This window comes from Pinus tabuliformis, chromosome 7, assembly GCF_031772625.1.
Source record: "Pinus tabuliformis cultivar Carrire ecotype Pingquan chromosome 7, CPIR1, whole genome shotgun sequence".
NCBI classification, from domain to species: domain Eukaryota; kingdom Viridiplantae; phylum Streptophyta; class Pinopsida; order Pinales; family Pinaceae; genus Pinus; species Pinus tabuliformis.
The window spans coordinates 1,384,360,944-1,384,382,039 of NC_142293.1; positions in this window are offsets into that span (position 1 = coordinate 1,384,360,944).

Genomic DNA, 21,096 nt, shown 5'->3' on the forward strand with positions numbered 1-21,096 from the left:
TGCACACCATCATGGATGACCAATTTTGGCCTCAGCTCACCACCTTCACCATCACAAGCATGTCAAAGAGTTGGTCTCACCACAATGGACTGAGTGTCAGTGATGTCTTGCTTGGCTTGCTCAAGCCATGTTGTCTCACATGAGTACATGTGCATTGTAACGTTGAGTCATGTCAAGTGTAAGTCAAGTGTCAATAGTTGGACATAACAGTCATAGAGTAGGTTAAGAGTCATGAGGGTAGTTGAACTGTCACAAAGGTGAATGTCAAGGGTCACCCCACCCTTTGCTATAAATAGTCCCTCATAACTCATTGTATAGGCTTTTGGTCAGCCAAGCTTCTACTAAGACTATTTTGAAGAAGGCTTGGATAGTATTATAATGCCCCTTGGCTTCTCCACTACACAGAGCTAGTGCATCTCTTTGGAGACGCAGGCGGATGTGGTTGTAACATTCCACTGTTGGGGTTAGCAAGTTTACATGGATGTATTGTATGATTGTGACTTACACTTCTTTATATAATAAGAGCCAACACATTTTCATGCATATGTTGTTACTGTAGTTGGACTACTCATGTTGCTTTAATGATATGTGTTTTTTAACTTACATACTTGTGTATGAATTAATTCACATGAAATTATATGAATATTGTTGTTGATGTGTTGCATATGTTGTTAATGTTGTCACTGTCTGTGTCAAATTCTCTACCGGACATCAGACAGACCTTCCACTTGAACCTTTCTATAACAACTATCACACTCATCTCGGACTGATCCATAAGTGTTGTACATGTTATCTTACTTTGTATGATGTGACTGTCGCATCCGAGTGGACTGCTCCATCGGAAGTTGTGCATCTCCTTCGTGTTGTGTGTTCCTAACCAAGTTGGGACTGATCCCTTTCAACCTTGAACTCACCTTCACCTCCTTCCCCTTTCGAAGTGTTGGAACCTCTCATACACCTTCCTTGACTCACTTCATCAGTCACACCCTTGCTGCTGATAGAGTTATCCTACTTGCCTCTATGCGACACCGTGGTCAAGGCATCACCTTACGACCCACTGCTGGGACTCCTACACCAAACGGTCTGAGGTCTAATTGGGACTTCTTACCAGGGAGATCCCCTTGACATGTTGGTGGGTCCAGCACCATCAACATTTCTGGCGCTAGAAGGAGGGCCTGATGACAAACAGTGTCCTCTCATCCAGTTTTGAACCTTTACATATATTTCATGGAGTCTTGCATTCTTCTTCCCCCGAGGTGTTTTTTGAATCGTGAAGATATATTCATCTTGGGGAAGCTTTTTGATCTCTTGTCCACTCACACATATGATGGTGAAGGCAAAGTAGCCTGGCCTGAGCACTTACATAACTTTCTTTCCATGATTCATGAGGAAGATGAGTTTACTAACGAACAGACTAGTTTGTTGCTTGCATTCACACTTCGTGAATCTCCATTCCGTTGGGTGCTCAGCCTACCGGTTGACACCATGCACTCATTTGAGCACTTATGTGATCTTATCGAAGACACATTCTATCATTTTGATCCAGACCATATTAACTGGAAACTATTACAGAAACGGAGGGCTCCGCATGAATCTATTATTGATTTTTGGGAGCACTTCTGTGACTTACAGTTTCAAGCTCCAAGGAGCCAAATGAAGTTCACTTATCTCTGGGACCAGTTCGAGTACTGTCTTAAGAAATTTTCCCGCCCCAAGAGAAAGCTTGATGTCAAGCCTCGCTCAACCTTCTTTGTGAATGGAACTACGCAATCCCATGTGGGAGCACACACTGTCCCAATGGATTGTCCACCTCCCTCTCATTCAACAGTTCCACCATTGCCCAATGATGCTGAGGATCATGTTTGTACACCTGTTCAACCTTCGCACCCTCCCAACATCACTCCACTCAATTTTTGTGCAGATTTGGTTGTGAGTCCTTCGAGTTCTCATATGCATTCTTTTCTTCGACCTCTGTCTTTGCACTCAGGTGTTCCTCCAGATGATGTTGTCTTGTGTTCGTCCATTCCAGACTCTTCACTTGTTGTGAATGAGGAAAAACCCACTGACAGAGTTGGTTTTGCACAACCAACATGTGATTCCATTCATGAAGAGTATGAGTGGGAGCTTGAACATCAACACTCGGCGAAGGATGACTCCCTTCCGTCCGAGCCTCCTCCATTCTTTCCTAGCCTCTTTGGTGAACCTGCCATCCATGATTTTGCATGTGTGTCTTCATCCACGGATGCACCCATTGTTGATCACTCGCAGGACTCACCAGATGTTAGTCCATCATTCGACAATGGAGAGGATAAGTTATTCATCGAAGATCCACTTGATCCTTAATCTGTCTTTTCTAGAAACATAGAGGATGATTTCTTCACTTTTCATCTACCCCTCTGTTTGATTCATCTAATCATGAGGATGCCAAATAATTCATTGATTTTTTTTATTGTGGCGGTCATGATCCATTTTCTTCCAATTTTGATCACAATCACGAATCTATCGTAGTTAATATTTCGAAGCCACCGGTGTATGATGATCTACCTAATGATGAAGTTGAGATACCCAAGACTGTCGAGGCACTTCAGCCCAAGCTGATGGTTATGTCAGGTCCTCATTCTCTTAGGTTTCATCTCGCTTCCAATCATGAAACTGTTCAATCACCCAAGGCTACTCATCCCTCATCTGTATGCATTGAAGATCCATCTCACACACAGATCACACTTCCTCCACTCGAACTGCACGATCCCATTGCTCATGCATTGGAGTCTTACATTACAAGCACTCGTGCGTGATGCAATTTATCTTTGTTTCTTTCGTTTGCTTGCATGTCTCAGCCAAGAGTGTTCTTTTTCTTTAAAGTTGTACGTAGTGTCACACAGCACCATGATAAGTCCATGGATTGTCTCTCATGCACATGCACTCACTTATGTCCCGTGGGCACATTGAAGCACAAAGTGTGGTTGTTTTCAATGTTATATCTTTCTTGTATGCTGGTCTGCATAACTGGGTTACTCGCAGACCAAGCCTTCACCCACCTGGATCTACCAATGTGCCAGTGGCTGCATTGGAAGTATCACTTCACGTGATCAGACCCATGCATCGTTAGTGTAGGAGTAGGAGTAGGGTTTGCTTGCATGATTGTTTACTTACATGCTTTGTTTGCTTGATTGTTTGCTTGCTTATTTTTTTGCTTTCTTTTCTTTCACTTTTGCTTCTTCTTTTGCTTGGCTTTGTTTTTAATTCATTCACTTGTTTCGTTCATAGGTTAGTTCGCATGAAACCATGTGTGACTCATGAAACAAGATGGGTAAAGTACAAGAGGGCTTGTACAACTATCGTTACTTGGATATTTGTCATCTTGCCTCTGTATGATGAGCTTTTTACTCTTAATCCATGATACGTCAAAGGAAAATGCATACTGTCTGAAGTGAACCTTCGTGAAAACACAACACTTGTGCGCTAACTAGTGTCACCTACTCTAGTCAATTATTTTTGGGTTAACCCTTGGCAGCTCAGTCAAGTAGACTAAGGGGAGGGGGAAAACCTTAACAAGCATGTCAGAGATACAATAAACTACTTCTCTACTGGAACAACCTCCTCTGCTCTCAATAAGTTGGGATCCTACTTCCGCCTCTGAAATGAATAAGTGCTATGCACAGTGAAAATGAATAAAATGAAAAGTAAAAAAATTCAAAATGAGAAATGAATATGGTGAAAGAAGAGAAAGGCTTCCTGCATAGGGAGGTGATGCAAGTAACTCTGTTGGGGTACTGACCAGGCTCATTGGTAGCAGAGCCATGCTTGTGTTCCTATGTGACTCCATCGGGGTACTGTCCAGGCCTGCTGGCAATGGAGCAACACCAGAGATGAAACATAGACTTTGACGACTATGTTGCTTGTGCACCTATATGCCCCTCAACCCCAATTGAAACAGTTGTGTTACCTTGGCTTGGAATGTGTGTCAATCGACCAAGAGTCTGGTAGATGCTACACCTTACACCAAGCTAGTGTGAAGCCAAGATGAGCTGAGAATTGAACAATACTTCCGGAGGTGTTAGACTCATTTTTCATGAACAAGGTCCATTTAGAAAGTTGGAGTTCTACCAATGTGTCGCCAAGTGTTGTAGTAGCTACAACCACCCTCCAAATTTTTTCCTTAGCCCATTTTGGAGCCTCCCTACCAACCTTACACAACACTTTGTCTTGCTTCGTCAAGTACTTAAGCTTCAATGCTTTCCTCATACAAAGGTAGCCTGTTGATCCATTCCCCTCACAAGTTGCTCACCCAAACTTGGTCCAGCTGCAGGCTAAGTAGTTTCCTAGTGAAATTTACGCATTTCTAGAGGGAAACCAACCTTCCCTCCAAGAATTGTGCAATCCTCTCTAACAGCCTACTGGGCTCCAAGATTTCGCAATCCTGCCATCCAACCCTCCCAACAAGATTTGCGTAAATTTTCCTAGCAACAGGTTGTTTAGCCCAAGATTTGTGCAAATCTGGGCAGCAGTTAGCTGCTCTGCCTAGAAATTGTGCAAATCTCTTGGGAAGTCAGCCCAGCTCCTAGCTAGAAATGTGCATTTTTCTCCAGCAGTCTCTTGCATGTGCAGCTGAGTTGATCAGTTCCCTCTGGGATTGAGCAAAACAAACTTGCATGCATGGGATGCTTCTCCCAAGGCAGCATGCAAAGGCATCCCTTGTTTCAGGGATCTACGTTTAGCAGTTGGAGGTTACATGCAAGGAGAAATTCTGAAACCTCCCACAAAGTGTTACTTCCCTTAGATTCATGGCATGCGCGTCACAACCTTGATGTTATCAAAAATCATCAACCAGGCACTACGGATCTCATTCCTCACATCAACCTTACAGCTCTGACATCCCATGTCACATCTAGGATTAGTCAGCACATTTAACTTAATTGTTTTGTGGTAAGTACTCTTCCCATGCCTTGTGCTACATTTCTGTCACTTTTTGTGTTTTTTCTTATGGGAGTATTGTTTTCTTGATTTCTTTGAATGCTTGTTGTTGTTTACATGTATACTAGCTTTTCCTATCTCTATCTTAGTTTTCGTTGCTATCTCACTATTGTCGCATGCATGAATCTATTTTGCATGGACATTCGCCCAACCGACGAACTGTCTCACCCACATGCATGTTGATCTGTTTGCTAAATCTTTCATTCATTTTTTGCATGCACCGTTAATCACTTCTGCTATCACTTAGTGTCTCCATGCATTCACTGACTTACTTGTTTTCAGTTGCTCGTCGGAGAGTCGGGCCAACCTTGGCTCGGGCTCTGCCCTCACCAAGGCTACATTGCGCAATCTAGGAAAGGAAGGCTCACCTTCCTATCCAGATTTGCGCATTCCTTCCCAGCACTAACCTCTAGGACTATTTTGTGCATTTCTGGAGGATAGTGGCTGCTTGGCCCAAGAAATTGCGAAAATTTGTCCCTAGGCCAGCAGTCCTTCCCAGCTGAAATTATGCCTTGCACAATCCCAGCAGTCAGTAGCCAGATTGGACTATGTATTGCGCAGTTCCAGCAGTCAGTCAGTCTCCCAGCAACCCAGACTGTGCCTTATGCAGTCTTGGCAGTCAGTCTCCTGACCTCCCAGCCAAAATTGCGCAACCTTCATTATCATGCACCCACATATGTTGCAAGTTAGTTCTCATCTTCATTTTGGATTTTTCTGATAGATTGCTTTCCATTAGCATTGCCATGTCTTTAGGTATCCCAGGTGTTCATCTTCCTCTCAGTAGTACAGGTACAATGGTTTCCAGGAGAGCAGAGACGAAGACACCATTTAGAGAACACTTGGGGATGTAGTCGATCAAATGTCCATGGACTTGCCTACCCACGAAGACATCAAGTTGTTCATAGACAAGGACATCAAGCAGTAGCATCACAATGAGCAGCATCATGAATAGCAACTGAAAGCAACATACCGAATGTAGTGAACGCAGGGAATGCAACAAACACAACAAATGCAGCAAACATAGCAAATGCAATGTATGCAAGAGGAAGGTTGTTGACAACACAAGGGAAGAACAAAGTTGCAAGCTCAAGATGATGAAAGCAACTTTGGAGACTCGGGCTATGGGGTGATGGCACTACATGATGATCGCGCAAAGACAGAGAATGGAACAAAGAAGGAGTTGCATGTGCTGAGATAGCAACTCAAAGAAGAACATGAAGCTGCATAGACGGACAAGTGAGTTGCAGCAAGGAAAAGAACAGCAGTGGGCGTAACATGAACTCACGAATGAAACTGAGCCCGTACAAGTTAAATATCCATCTCGACAGCTGGCAAGGAGTAGACATGGTGAGCAGTGTTGTTTATCGCATGCAAGGGATTCAGCAGCATGCATGCTATTGTGTGCACGCATGCAATCCAACCCATTAAACACGCTCACCAAGGCGAAGACAAGAAGCAAGTCCAACTGGAGTTGAACATGTACTTCGGAAAGTTGATGCACATGACCACCAGCACACACTTGAAGATTAGCATGGACATTATGCATCAGTGTGTTTTCGTTTCAGCCACACCCAAGAAGACCATGCACATGATAGTACATGAGTTGGATGAAGGGGCCGAACCAATGTAGTGGTTGCAATGAAGGCAAGAGTTCACTTCAACAAGATGTCACCATGAGGTGCATGCACACCATCACAGATGGCCAAGCTTGGCATCATCTCACCACCTTCACCATCATAAGCATGTCAAAGAGTTGGTCTCACCACAGCGGGCCAAGTGTTAGTCATGTCTTGCTTGGCTTGCTCAAGCCATGTTGTCTCACATGAGTACATGTGCATTGTAAAGTTGAGTCATGTCATGTGCAAGTCAAGTGTCAATAGTTGGACGTAACTGTCATAGAGTAAGTGAAGAGTCATGAGGGTAGTTGAACTGTCACAAAGGGGAATGTCAAGGGTCACCACACCCTTTGCTATAAATAGTCCCTCATAATTCATTGTAAAGGCTTTTGGTCATCCAAACTTCTACTAAGACTATTTTAAAGAAGGATTGGAGAGTATTGTAACGCGCGTTGGCTTCTCCACTACATGGAACTAGTACATCTCTTTGGAGGAGCAGGCAATGTGGCTGTAATGTTCCACTATTGGGGTTAGCAGGTTTACATGGATGTATTGTATGATTGTGACTTACACTTCTTTAGATAATAAGAGCCAGCACATTTTCATGCATATGTTGTTATTGTAGTTGGATTGCTCTAGTTGCTTTAATGATATGTGTTGTTTAACTTATGTACTTGTGTATGAACTGATTTACATGAAATTATATGAATCTTGTTGTTGATGTGTTGCATATGTTGTTAATGTTGTCACTATTCGTGTCAACTACTCTCCTAGACATCAGACAAACCTTCCACTTGAACCTTGCTATAACAACCGTCACATTCATCTTAGACTGATCTGTGAGTATTATACGTGTTATCTTACCTTGTATGATGTGATTGTTGCATCCTAATGGACTGCTCCACCAGAAGCTATGCATGTCCTTTGTGTTGTGTGTTCCTAGCCGAGTTGGGACTGATCCCTTTCAACCTAGAACTCAACTTCACCTCCTTCCCCTTTTGAAGTGTTGGAACCTCTCATACACCTTCCTTGACTCACTGCATCAGTCACACCCTTGTTGCTAACAGAATTATTATACTTGCCTCTATGCGACACCGCAGTCAAGGCATTACTTTACAACCCACTGCTGGGACCCCTATACCAAACGGTCTGAGGTGTAATTGGGACTTCTTACCAGGGAGATCCCCTTGACATGTTGTCAGGTCCAACACCGTCAACCTATACCTTTGTTAAAATTGTGATTGTTACTATTGTCTATGGTTGTTTAATCTAGTACAATGGATCATCTAGTAGATTGTAGAAAAAGGTCCACTCTACAATCATGGTGATCATGTTTCCTTTTATAAATTGATTATTAGTAATGTTACTTTATGTTCTTTGTTGTCGTTGACAAATCACTTTTTTATTTTTTATTAAATTTCATGATTTAATTTCTAAATATTCCATTATTTGTGATTTAATTGTTTTCATGCATTGGGTGGTGAAGATTCCTTTCCATTTTGCAAGATTGGCATTTTCTAGTTATGACTATGAAAAGGTTGTTAATTAGTTTTCAAATATTTAAATTATAGAAATACAATAGGTTGAATTAATTTATCAACATAAAATTTATTTATAAGAAGTGGAATTATTTTAGTAAGTTGTACATTTCAGTGGAATCATTTTAATAGTTTCTATGTAAACTTCCTAAGATAGTATAGTTAATCTAATTGTTGAATTTTCTAAAGTTGATTCATTAAATTAGTTTTTATCTAAACTTTTAGAACTAGTATAATTAAGACAATCATTGTACAATTTATTGTTAGCATAGTTTAGTAATTGCTTCAAAAATTTATGTTAGCTTAAAAGAATAGAGAACAAAAGAAAATCCCTCCAAGTAATTAATATTGGTATAGCTAAAGTAATTTAAGAGTCCAGTAATGCATATATAGTGCACAACAATTTGAAAATTCTTACACTCTCAAGTTAAAGACTAAAGTATATTATCGTAATCATTAATTTGGTAATTCAAACGTTGTTAGAACCTGCCAATTTTTTCCATCATTGATCAGGAGCATGCCAATTTTTTTGGTCTTTTAATTTGCATTTGTCTTCGGAAAAGATTTTTCCAAAAGATACTAAAACAATATTTTATATTCAATATAACATTTTAGTGCATGTTTTTTCCATTTTTAATAAGCATGAATGAGGAAGAGAGATAAATTTGGAAGGTTTCTTCCTAAATATCCTCCCATCTCCAATTCTAGAAAATGAAGAAAACAATAAGATACTACTTCAACCTTCCATACTGTTAAATATGAACATGTGGTTAAAGTTGAAGAAGAACCGCTAGACTTTTATCTTTAGGGATTTTGAAGTTCTAAAATGAAATATAAATATGTTGATTCAAGACTCAATACTTTGTTCAACAATGGAGATAGATAGGAAGGACATGAGGAGGAAATACATGAATGAAGGAATGTTAATAATGAAGAAGAATGTGATGAACCTTCTTTTCCTATCAAATAGATTTCTGTTGAGACTAAAATGAAAAATAAAAATCCTACCATTCTTCTATTATTTTATGTGTTTTCCGTAGAATATATAAACACCTTTTGTTTGAGTTTCAAGTTGTGTCGAACATATGAATATAAAAGAGACTCTAAAGCGTAAATTCATTATGCAACTGAAAAGTTGTATGTAGATTTTGTGTAGTAGAGTAAGTAATTAGTAATTGTTTTATTTATATATAAATGGTGATTTACAATTCTTTGTGGTGGTGTGCCGTTATAGGCATTGACTGGCCACGAAGATAAAAGGTCACAAATTTTGACTCCATGTCTCTTCATAATTGAATGAGACATTAATTATTTTAATTATTTAATATTTTATTTTAATATTTACTATTTTATTCATTCTAATTAATGGTTATGAATATTTTTTTCATAACATTCTCACCCCCTTTAGAGATGCTTTGTCCTCAAAGAACAACTAGAAGGGTCTTCTCTCGTCGTACATTGTTGTGATGGAATGGCATCCCTTTGTTGACTAGTGCTTTTTCACGAGTACTTGTACCTTCCTTGGAACTGGAAGTGTTAACCCCTTTTAATGTGTAATGTCAGGGATAACACGAGGGCATGGACAGGGTGTTTCAATGCAGATGAAGTGGCATCGATGGTTAAGCAAGGAAATGGGAGATAGCAGCGGCGGTGTGGCAGATGGGAGGTCGGTAGGGCCTTACAGCCAGTAGGAAACGTGGGGGTGTTGCCAGAAGATTGACGCTCTGATTCCCCTAAAGCGTAAATTCATTACGCAACTAGAATGTTGTATGAAGATTTTGCGTTCTAAAGTAAGTAAGTAGCAATTGTTTTATTTATATATGAATGGCGATTTACAATTTTTCGTGGCGGTGTGCCTTTATAGGCATTGACTGTCAACGAAGATAAAGGGTCACAACTTTTGACTCCATGTCTCTTCATATTTGAATGAGACATTAATTAGTTTATTATTTTAATTATTTAATCATTTATTTTAATATTTACTATTTTATTTATTTTAATCGATGATTATGCATAACAGACTCCCAAAGATTCATATTGTTCCCTTCAACATTAAAGGATGATGAATTAATATGTTTTATGGGACCGAGGAGGAAGTGTAGGCACTTGGGATGAATTGAAAAATGTTTTCCAAAAAAATACAAGAATTATTGTAAAGCAACATAAGCAAGGGATGAAATATTTCACATGACTCAAAGTCTTGATGAAATATTGGAATATTATGTTGAGTGACATTAGTTTAGTTATAAAAATTATGCAAATTGAAAACTTGATGATGAATCACTTAAGTTGGTTTTGATCAAGGGTGTATGAGAATGCTTAGTGGAATCTTTAAATTTAATTGTTACTGGAGATATTTACCAATGTAATTTTGTTGGAACAAGAGAGATATTTACAAACTATTTAGGTTCTTACATTATCTAAATTAGATCATTATATTAGTTTTAATCCATCTTGATGTTTTTAGAGTGGAAAAATTGGAGGAATCGACTCACAATACCCTTTTTACCGGTAGGTCCTAGTTTGGAAAATTGGGGTCTAAAACCTTCTAGAAGTAGTTTGAGGAATTAAATGGTTTTTGTGGATAAAATATGGTTTTATTAAGTTTTGAATCCCATAGATATATTCTACACTTGTATACCTTTCCAATGGTGCAAGAACAACCTCAAACAAAGTTTGTATGCAAATGTTATGCCACTTGGAAGTTGAACTTCCTATTTTGACCCCCATGATTCGAGAGATGTTCAACCCCCATTATTCATGGAAAATAGGATATACATATGATCATAATGAATAGAACTATAAAAGAGTTAATATTATAACTCTAGTGAAGAGTTGAAGGAGTCAAACTTAACCACTAGTAGGCTATGAAATTGTGTTATAACCAAGCCACAAGGAGGAAAAGGGGTTCCATTCTATTCGAGTTCATTTTTCTCCATATATGAGAAAAGTGGGTAAGATTGGATAGAGAGAGAAAGAAAGAGAGAGAATAGAGATATTTTTTGTATTATAGTATCCCATGGGCCATAAGTCTCATTCCTTTTTATTTTCATCCATTTCCATTTAGAGAAAGAGAGTGCAAAGCAACCTCACCTTCCAATTTGGTTTTCTCCTGTAAGGATTTCCAAGATCATATATTATGTTCATTATGGTATGTGATTTTTATTTCATTGTTATCTATTATCCATATTTATGAATCCATAAATCTAAGGAAAAACTAAATCTCATAGTTTATATTTCATATTTCAAATATATTTATGTAGATGTATTGTGACAAATTGTATAATGGAATATAAACGGTAGTTTATGGATCACATTGGTATCATATCAAGTGTAATTGGGTATTTTCTAGGAGGTTGTATGGGATCTATATTAGTATGTATAAACTCATAAAACCGCAGCCATGGCTGATGAATCTATTAATAACCCTCGAGACCACGCAAATGGGAGTTCTCAAGGCTAGAATAATAGGTCACATATATCATTCATAACATTAATCTCCTTGTGGAAGATCTGGAGAACAAGTTGGGAATCAAATAAGATGTAATTTCCAGTTTAGATTTCAAATCAGAGGAGAAATCATGGGATCGGGAAGAAGATTCTTAGAAACAACCCAAAAAGGAAAAACCTAGTTTGAGTATCATGAACCATTCATGGTCCTTATTCAATATGGAAGTGAAGGTTGCCATAAATCAAAATCAAAAGGCACTAGTTGTAATAGTTAGAGGTTGATTTTAGTGTTCACCACATAGAGGAAGAACAAAAAAAATTGTTTTTGTGTCTAAAACTAGAGTGCCATGTTCTAAACTAGTGGGAAATCCTCACGGAAACCCTAAGATGTGAGCAAGATCCTCTAATGACTAAGTGGGAGGATTTAAAAAATCTCATAAATTCATAGTTCTAACCTATCAGGTATGTATAGTACAAGTGGATCTGGTGCATTATTTTAGGAATAAATAGGGGCAGAGTGTATAAGAGTACACCATGGAATTTAGGAAGACTGAAATAATGTTGGGTATCTCACCAAATAACCCAAACATACTCCTCAAGTATATGGATGCTTTACACATCCATCTATAGAAGCAAGTTATGTTTTTCAAACCCAAAATGGTGGATGAATCTTACATATAAACACAGTACCTACAAAATATAGGCCAAAATAAAGAGCCATCAAGTGGATCAAAGAAGAAGGAGCACTAGGAAGCTTCCAAGGAGAGGAAGAAGAAGTGGAAAGGAAGAAATACAAAAACACATCATCCATAGCACACCAATGCAAAGATATCAGAAGCCACGGGTCAAAGAAGAAGGAGCACTAGGAAGCTTCCAAGGAGAGGAAGAAGAGTGGAAAGGAATAAATACAAAAACACATCATGCATAGCACACCAATGCAAAGATATCATAAGCCACTGCAACCACTATAACATTTATGGCCATTAGAGGAGAAGCATCAACAGTCGCATCTAAAGCTCGACCCAAAGAATAGAATGAAAGATGTTAAAAATGAAATAGCATGGCCACTTATTCGAGTAACTAGGTGGAAAGTAGCTTAGATGTGGATGAGAATATTTTTTATACAAAGTGAAAAGTGGGATAATTTCAATAGCCTTTAACAAAAGTAAGAGATGACTTAGACTCTTCCATATAAAGCCACAAGTCAAGAAGATGAAAATTGATGTTATATTTGGATCATGATCACAGGTGAATCTCATAGCACTAGATTTGGTTAGGAAACTGGGATTGGTTACTCATGACCATCCTATCCCATATCAATTATGTTGGTCTAACAAGGACGTATATATAAAGTAAACATATAGTGTGGGGTCAAATTTTCTATTAGTGTTAATTTTATTGATGAAGTAGAGTTGGATGTAGTTCCACTTATTGTATGTGTAGTTGTATTCAAGAGTCCCTAGATGTACATGTGGGATGTAATATTCATGTGGAGATATAACCAACGTGTTCGTCATCAAGGATGGAAAATCCTCTATTATCAGCATGCACAAAAGAAAGTGAAAGATCTCATTGGTAAGTGCCAACAAGGTAAAAAAGTGTAGCAAGATGTATGTTTTGTTATTTTTAAGAGAAAATCATTCTGTAGAAAAGTACATGAGAGCTAATTCATCACTAGATGGGTGTTGTTACGTCTTTAGCCACCTGCTAGGATGTATAACTACCTCTTTATTTTCTGAAATTTTTTTATTTTATTTCCTATACATATGATATATGTGTATAATGTATGTTATGATGCAATGTTCTCATACAAAGTGTCACACGGAATAAGTCGATCTTGCGGACAAGATAGACCTTCCTAGAATCTAAAGAAGACCTAATGACAAGCAAACCAACCAGACACTATCTTTCTCTAAATATGCTTTAATAAATAAAGGCAAACAAGTGTTTTAGGGCCTACCTTAGGTCCAACGCAAGTTTGTGGATGCCCTTTGCTCCTTCGATCCAAATGAACTCTTTTGTCGCGAATCTGCAAACACAAACAAGCAAACACATTAAATAGCACCTGAAAAGCCAATATCATAAAACATATTTAACATGAAAGTCAAGGAGTCCATGAAACAAATAACATGAGATACTTGTTGAGAAAAATGAGTTTGATTGTATTAATTCAAAAGAAGAAGAACTTTACAACTTGTGTCTTGACGTTGTACAAGCTCCTCCCAAGGTCCAGCAAGAAGTCTCCTCTACTTTGACAAGTTTCACTCACTTCCCAATGAAGCCAAAAAGGTATGTGATCTCTCCTCTTAAGCTCAACTAGGAAGTCTTAATTTCACCAGCATTTACCCTCAAAAATCTTTAGCTTCTAACCTCCCTAGCAACCAGCCCAATGCCTGAATTTATAGTGCAATGGAGGGAAGTTGCTAGGTCCTCCTTCAAAGGGATAAAGCCCTCCTTCAAAGGGATAGCTCCTCTCATCAAGGGATTAGCTCCTTCTCTTTTGGGATGCATGAACCACCTAAGAGCGGAAAATCCACGTCAAAATTCCTTCTAGAATCATCTATAATTAACCCAAAGTGAGTTTTTTAGAATAAACTTGCGCCTTTTCTACTTTCACAGGGGTCCGCACCCACACCTTTAGGGACAGAGTAGGCAGATCTGCAGTTTTTGTAAACAGAAGGTGCGGGACCGCAAGTAACAGTGAGAGAAAGTGCGGAACCAGAGTTTCATTGATTTTTAATATCTTTCTCTTATTTTCAAAGCTTGACTTGAAGAGCTGAGGTCTGAGACTTGCTTAGGAGGACAGTACAAGTGATGATAGACCCATACTGACTGCAAATAATCATGGTGATGATATTTTTGTGTAACAGATTGCCCCCTAAAGTGCGAAGTCTGTAGTAGATGAGGATTTCATTTATCATTTAGGAAGAGTGAAGTACTTTATCATTTCGAGGATCATCTTGTGGAGAGCCCAGTTGGAACCTGTAAAAACATTCAATGCAAGATATATATATGAGATCATATCATCGTTGAGGTAGGCATTCCCATACTCAGATCAAAACTGACTTAGAAAACTAACTATCTACTGCTCTGATACAGGAATGATCTTGTAATATATCACAAGTATAGACTCATGTGGACACAGTATGGACGCAGCCATCTGTTTATGAATAGTCCATTATATAATGAATACAAAATTCCTCGTAGCCTGGATTGTGGAAACTAGATCCAGGGTCTTCATTTCTACTTCCCGAAATAGTACGATTCTATCCATGTGAATGAATGCATTGATGTCGAACATGGTAGAAACCACTTGATTACCAGTCAATGATGTAAATTGTTAACAAGTGTGAGAGAAACCACCAGTGATGTCAATGGCTCTCAAAGTACCCAGTACAATCCATGAAATGTGAATAAATGTGTTGATGTCGAACATGTCACGGAATCCTTTGATCGAAGGTCAATGATGCAAACTGTCGTCAAAGGCGAGAAACCTGCCATTGAGGCATGCAGATCTCAAGGTACTGACGATTTCTAGATCATCTTTCTAGATAATGAGCTGAAGTCGATAGAAAGCGATCCGTCGCAGGCAAGCCCACAACACGAAATCATAGATCAAGTTGAAGAAATTTAGTTGCAAGGATTGACTCAGGGATGGTCAAGATGGATGACAGATATTTTGCAGATGAATGGTTTATTGGCATTGACCTCTTGAACACATAACGACACGACAGATGGCTTGGTAACAATTGACCCAAAGTTAATACCCAGAAACTGGCTGAAGACTTTCAATGTGGTTTGATCAACTGTTAGGCAAAGGATTTCCCAACCCAGGTGAATGAAAGTGTCGTGTTCAAGAGTGGTTACAAAGTATGACAAACAGGCTCATTTTTCTCTCTTTTCCCCCACCATTTCTGGCAAGTACCCCTTTATTTTTGACAAGCTTGAGGAGGATAACATTTGCTTGATTATAAGCTCATCCTTCGGATGAGTCCAACTTAGTTTAAATTCAAACCCTAAGAAGGAGTGGTTCGTTCCTGTTTGTAATTGAACAGGTCCTTTACTGTGAAATTTTAACGAGTCCAGTATAGGAGAAACTCGGCGTTTTTCAATTTTAGAGAGTCTGAAAAACTTAAGAAAACTCCAGGGTTGACCTTTTTTGTAAATTTGTGTCTCCCAAGCCCGAAAAAGTATAAAATAATACTTGAGAGAACCGCTTGATCTTTTACGACCAAGGAGTACTTTTCGTCATTAGTGCCCTTGACCTGAAAAAGTAAAAAAGCGATCAACGACACGTCGTTTTATAACCAATATCGAATTTGAAACGACAAAAATCCGGCAATCTTTTCATGTTTTTACGGTCAGAAAAGAGCTGTAAGTGGACCGTCTTTTAATTCCGTTTTAACGAGTTTAAAAGAAAAACTCGGCGATCTTTTCATGTTTTACGAGTCAGAAAAGAGCTTAAAGGTGACTCTAAATGTTTTTTCGTCGAAAATGATAAATTTCACCTGAATAATCTGTTATCCTGAACAAAAACGCGAACATTACTCATACCTGTTTGAAATGGATAAAAATGTTGCAAAAATACCTTTCCAAAGTGAAACATAAACAAATTTGCAATTTATTTACTCAAAAAACTTATAAAAAGGGCCTTCGTCAATTCATTTTTACCGTTTGAGTTCTGGGTGAGAAAATAGTGCTTTTGTTCAGAAAACTTCCCGTGAAGATTGCGGAAAATCCAACCGTCGGAATCGAACGCCGTCTTCTCCAGGTAATCCACATCATCCTACTCTTCATTTTTAACCGTTTCATTTTTTGTTTTAGGCTTTCATTTCATTTTTGGGAGGGTTTTTAGGCTTAAAACCCACACGCGGGGGCCCGCAGGTGTACCACTGCTGGCCTGCAGACCCTGACTTTTTCTCCATTGGGAAAAAGTCAGGGGTCCGCACCTTCCATGTAGACAAGGTGCGGTCCCACGCACTGTGTCTAACCCGAAGGGTGAGGTCCCTGCCGCAAGGGTTTTTAACCCAAAAATTCTCAAAATCGGACCAAACAAAATAATTTCTAACATTTTAATTTATCTTTTTACTTGATGCAGAGAGTACATCATGCTAGATTGGTGTGAACGAGAGCATGAGGACGTGGATGCTGCCGCATTGAACCATCAACCTTCACTTGATGCTTTGAGGGCGTGCGGCTTGTACAAATTCTGGGCTATTCCTGGCATGAGGGCTCAGGTGGATTTCTTACAGTGGTTGGTTAACAAATGGAGCATACAGGACCAGTGCTTCTTCATTGGTGGCCACCAGCTCGAAATCGAGCCGGTAGACATATATTTCTTGACTGGTTTGCCTAAGAGAGGTGAAGACTTGACACTGTTTGGGGCTAGGCCAGGTGGCCAGTCTGTCGATAGCCTCCGGCTAGAGTTCTGCAACAGCCAGGCTAGAGACAAAGGGATAGACATAAAAACCATATCCCGTCCTGAACTCATGGTGATCACGTTTACTGTCACCAGACTTTGCGGGAGTGCCGCATTACATATTGCCACCGGATCCCAGATGCGTATGGCAGTTGATTGCTTTGAGGAACCATCTTCAACTGGTGCGATGCTATGTTGGCCAATGTGAAAGGCCAACTGACCAAGGCCAAGAACGGACAACTAAAGACCTTTGGTTATGGGGCTTTGGTTGTGAGTTTTGGTCTGGAGAGGGTTCCCATGTTGATCCTGCAGCACCTTACTGTTGGAGGTGGGCTTCCTCGAGAGCCCAAACTGATGCGATGGGTCGCAGTTATGGCCCGTCACCCGAACGAGAGGACAGAGGTTGCTCGATTCAAACTTGAGTATTTCCAATGGTTGGAAAACCAGGTCTTTTCTATTCAGGACTTCCCTTATGCTGGGGTAGATTTTCGTGGCGACCCAGACATGGCTCTTCCACCAGGAGAGCAGTGGGATGACTCAGGTAAAATCATTTTCAACATTTTTCTTATTTTAATTTTTTTTATTATTTTTCTATCGTCCCAAAACTAATAGCAAAAGTTTCAAATGCAGATGTGGGTCCACAGCGACCAGCCGCTCTCCGACCTTACGAGAGGAAACAACCAGTTGCAGCCGCGCCAGCCCCACAGGACGAATCAGCAGAGGTTTTGGCCGAGTTGGAGGGTCATCTCGAGCGCTTGACAGGAGATATTCCGGAGACCACTATAGATGACATTCCTCGTCGACTTCAGCGCTATGTGATTTGGGTCCCGGGACCTTTTAGGAGGTTCCTTTGCAAGGTGGCCCATGCAGTGGTTTCTTATCGAGATCATCACCAGTGATAGGATGATCGCTTATTGTGGGCACATATGACATTTTTGTTTTTGTACTTATCATTTTTGCCGATCATAAGGTGTTTTTCGACCTATGATCGAGGACAATGTATTTTTTGACACACTCCTATATATATATATATATATATATATATATATATATATATATATATATATATATATATATATATATATATATATATATATATATATCACCATTACCGGCTTATCTTGTAAATCATGTTATGGAATGGTTTTGAATTTACATGTATGATTATTGCAAATGTCTACTTAACATTCGAGAAGCAATTGCATCTGCTAATGTATTTAAAGATCTTGGAATATGCTGATATTCAATATAATCAAATTCACGTTCCAAGAGACGCACTCTCAAAAATAATCTTAATAATACTGGATTTCTAATGGCATACACTCTATTAAGCTATAATACAACGAGTTCAGAATCTAACCTCACTATCAAACTCCAAATCCCAAATGAAATAGATTCAGATAATAACTCAATCACTGCACTATACTCGGCAATGTTGTTCGTTGTTTGACCGAGGCTTACCCCATGCATAGATACTAACTCGTCAGAGGGTGAATAGATAACCCAAGCTGCGGAAGAAATGTTCTGTGTATTATGACAAGCACCATCAGCGAAACCAATGTATGTTTGGAGAGGCATCGACATCTGCAATATCAAGAGTAAAACCAAGATAAGCAGGAATAATGACGAAACAACACTCTCTAAGCTAAGCACACTGTTTAAACTAAAACACACCAGCTAGAAAGAAAAGCTATCCTAACTAAAAATCTCCATACCCATTCTTTAAGCATAATACCTCTTCAAGTAAAGACCATTTCTGGGTTTACCCAAAGAGTCCCCGTCAAAGTCTACCAATTCATAGGCCCCTTTTGCTAGCTTTTGCTTAACAACATAGGGACCATGCCACATAGGAACGAATTTTCCAGCGCCTAATTTATCATTAGCTTGACCGTAAACTAAGACTAGATCTCCTTCCGAAAAATTTCGAGGGTCACATTTCGATCATACTGAGCTTTCATACGTTTTGTGTGAGTTTCGATCACCAATGCAGCATCACATCGATTCTCATCTAATTGAGCCAAGTATAACAAAATCTTTTCCTCTTCGGAAGTGGCTGGAAGTAACTCGATGGCCATTTGCAGTGACGGAATTTCGCATTCAATGGGTAACACAGCTTCCAGACCATAGACTAGTTGGAAAGGAGTGAACCCTGTTGATGTTTTTACTGAAGTTCGGTATGCCCAAAGCACTGAAAATAGAATGTTATGCCAATTCGACCGATGATTCCCAATTATTCGTCAGATCATGATGACCAAAACTTTGTTGATGGATTCAACCAGACCATTAGCTTGTGGATAATAAGGGGTTGAACTATTGTGATGCAAACCAAGCTGGCCTGTAAGTTCGGCCATCATAACGTTTCGAAAATGACGCCCATGATCAGTGATTATCGCTTGCGGGATACCAAACCTAGCAATTATATGATTGAACACGAAAATTGCAGCTGTCTTGCCGTCTGCCTCAAATGTAGGCATCGCCTCGGCCCACTTGGTAAAATAATCTACCGCAAGGATGATATACGCATGCCCCCCGGCCGAGTGAGGGTTACATGTAATAAAATCGATACCCCATTTGGAAAAAGGACCAACGACAATTATAGGGTGGAGAGGAGCAGGTGGAGCGCGCATCTTTCGATCAAAAATTTGGCAATTGTGGCATTTTCGAACGCAGTAATACAATCTTTAAACAAAGACGGCCAGAAGTAGCCAGCGCGCAATATCTTTTGGGCTGTGGCATACCCAGACATATGACCGCCACACGCTCCAGAGTGACAGTCATTTAGAACCCTTTCAGCTTCCTCGTGAGTTATGCAACGTCGAAAAACAGAGTCCGCCCCACGGCGATAAAGAGTATCTCCAATAATCCTGTATTGTTGGGACTGGAATCGAATTTTCCGACGTTCTGACCTTGATATTTCTGGCCGAAAGGATTGGGTCTGGAGATAAACGATGATATCCCCATACCACGGATCTAAAGTACTGATTAGAAACAAGGATTCGTCCACAATGGGCTCCTCCGCCACAGTTTCCGTATCAGTACGCGGGAAATCACACATTAACTCCGCAAAGACTAAAGATTTCTTAGACTTAGATTTCTCAAATTCCAAGTCGAACTCCTGCAGGATAACAATCCATTTAGAGTACTTGCCCCCTAGCAATTGCTTGGTCAAAATGTAGATCATAGGGTTGCAATCCGAAATTACGGTAGTTTTACGTAGTAAAATGTAGTGACGAAAACGTTGGACAGCTTGAACAACTGCCAATGCCAATTTCTCCACATGTGAGTATTTTAGCTCAGTGGGATTTAAAGTTCGACTAAGGTAATATATCACATGATCAGTTCCGATTTCATCTTCCTGAACTAAGACCATTCCAATGGTGGAATGAGAGGCGGCGAGATACAAGAAGTAATCCTGGTTGTAGTTGGGAGGATGCAATAACGGTGCATGGGTCAACGCGTGTTTGAGTGCATCAAAAGATTTCTGAGCTATCTCGTCCCAATAGAATGGAGTATTCTGTTTCAACAACCGGGTAAAACCCTTTGTAACCTTGGCATAGTTAGGAATGAATCGTCGTAAAAAGTTTGCTTTCCCTTGCAAACTTTGGAGTTGGCGAAGGCTCGAAGGAGGAGGCAATTTGACAATGGCTTCGACCTTCGAGGGATCGACGCGAATGCCGGCTTTCGAAACTACAAACCCTAGCAATCGACCCGTTTCTATATAGAAGACACATTTGTGTGGGTTCAACCGAATCCGATAATGCCTACACCTCATAAAGATTGCTCGTAAATGGACGAGGTGATCAGCTCGATGTAATGAATGAGCAGGCAAGTCATCGAGATAGGGTTGCACAATGTGCTTGATGTCATGAAACGCATAAGACATGGCCCTTTGAAAAGTTTCTCTGGCATTCTTGAGCCCAAAAGGTAACTTGCAATAAGCAAATGTCCCCCATGGACAAATGAAAGCCGTTTTTGGTTGATCGGCAGGTAGAATATTGATTTGATTGTATCCGGAAAAAACATCCATGAAGGAGAATATTTCGCTGCCGGCACAATCATCAATGATTTGATCGATATAGGGAGTTGGGTAATTGTCCTT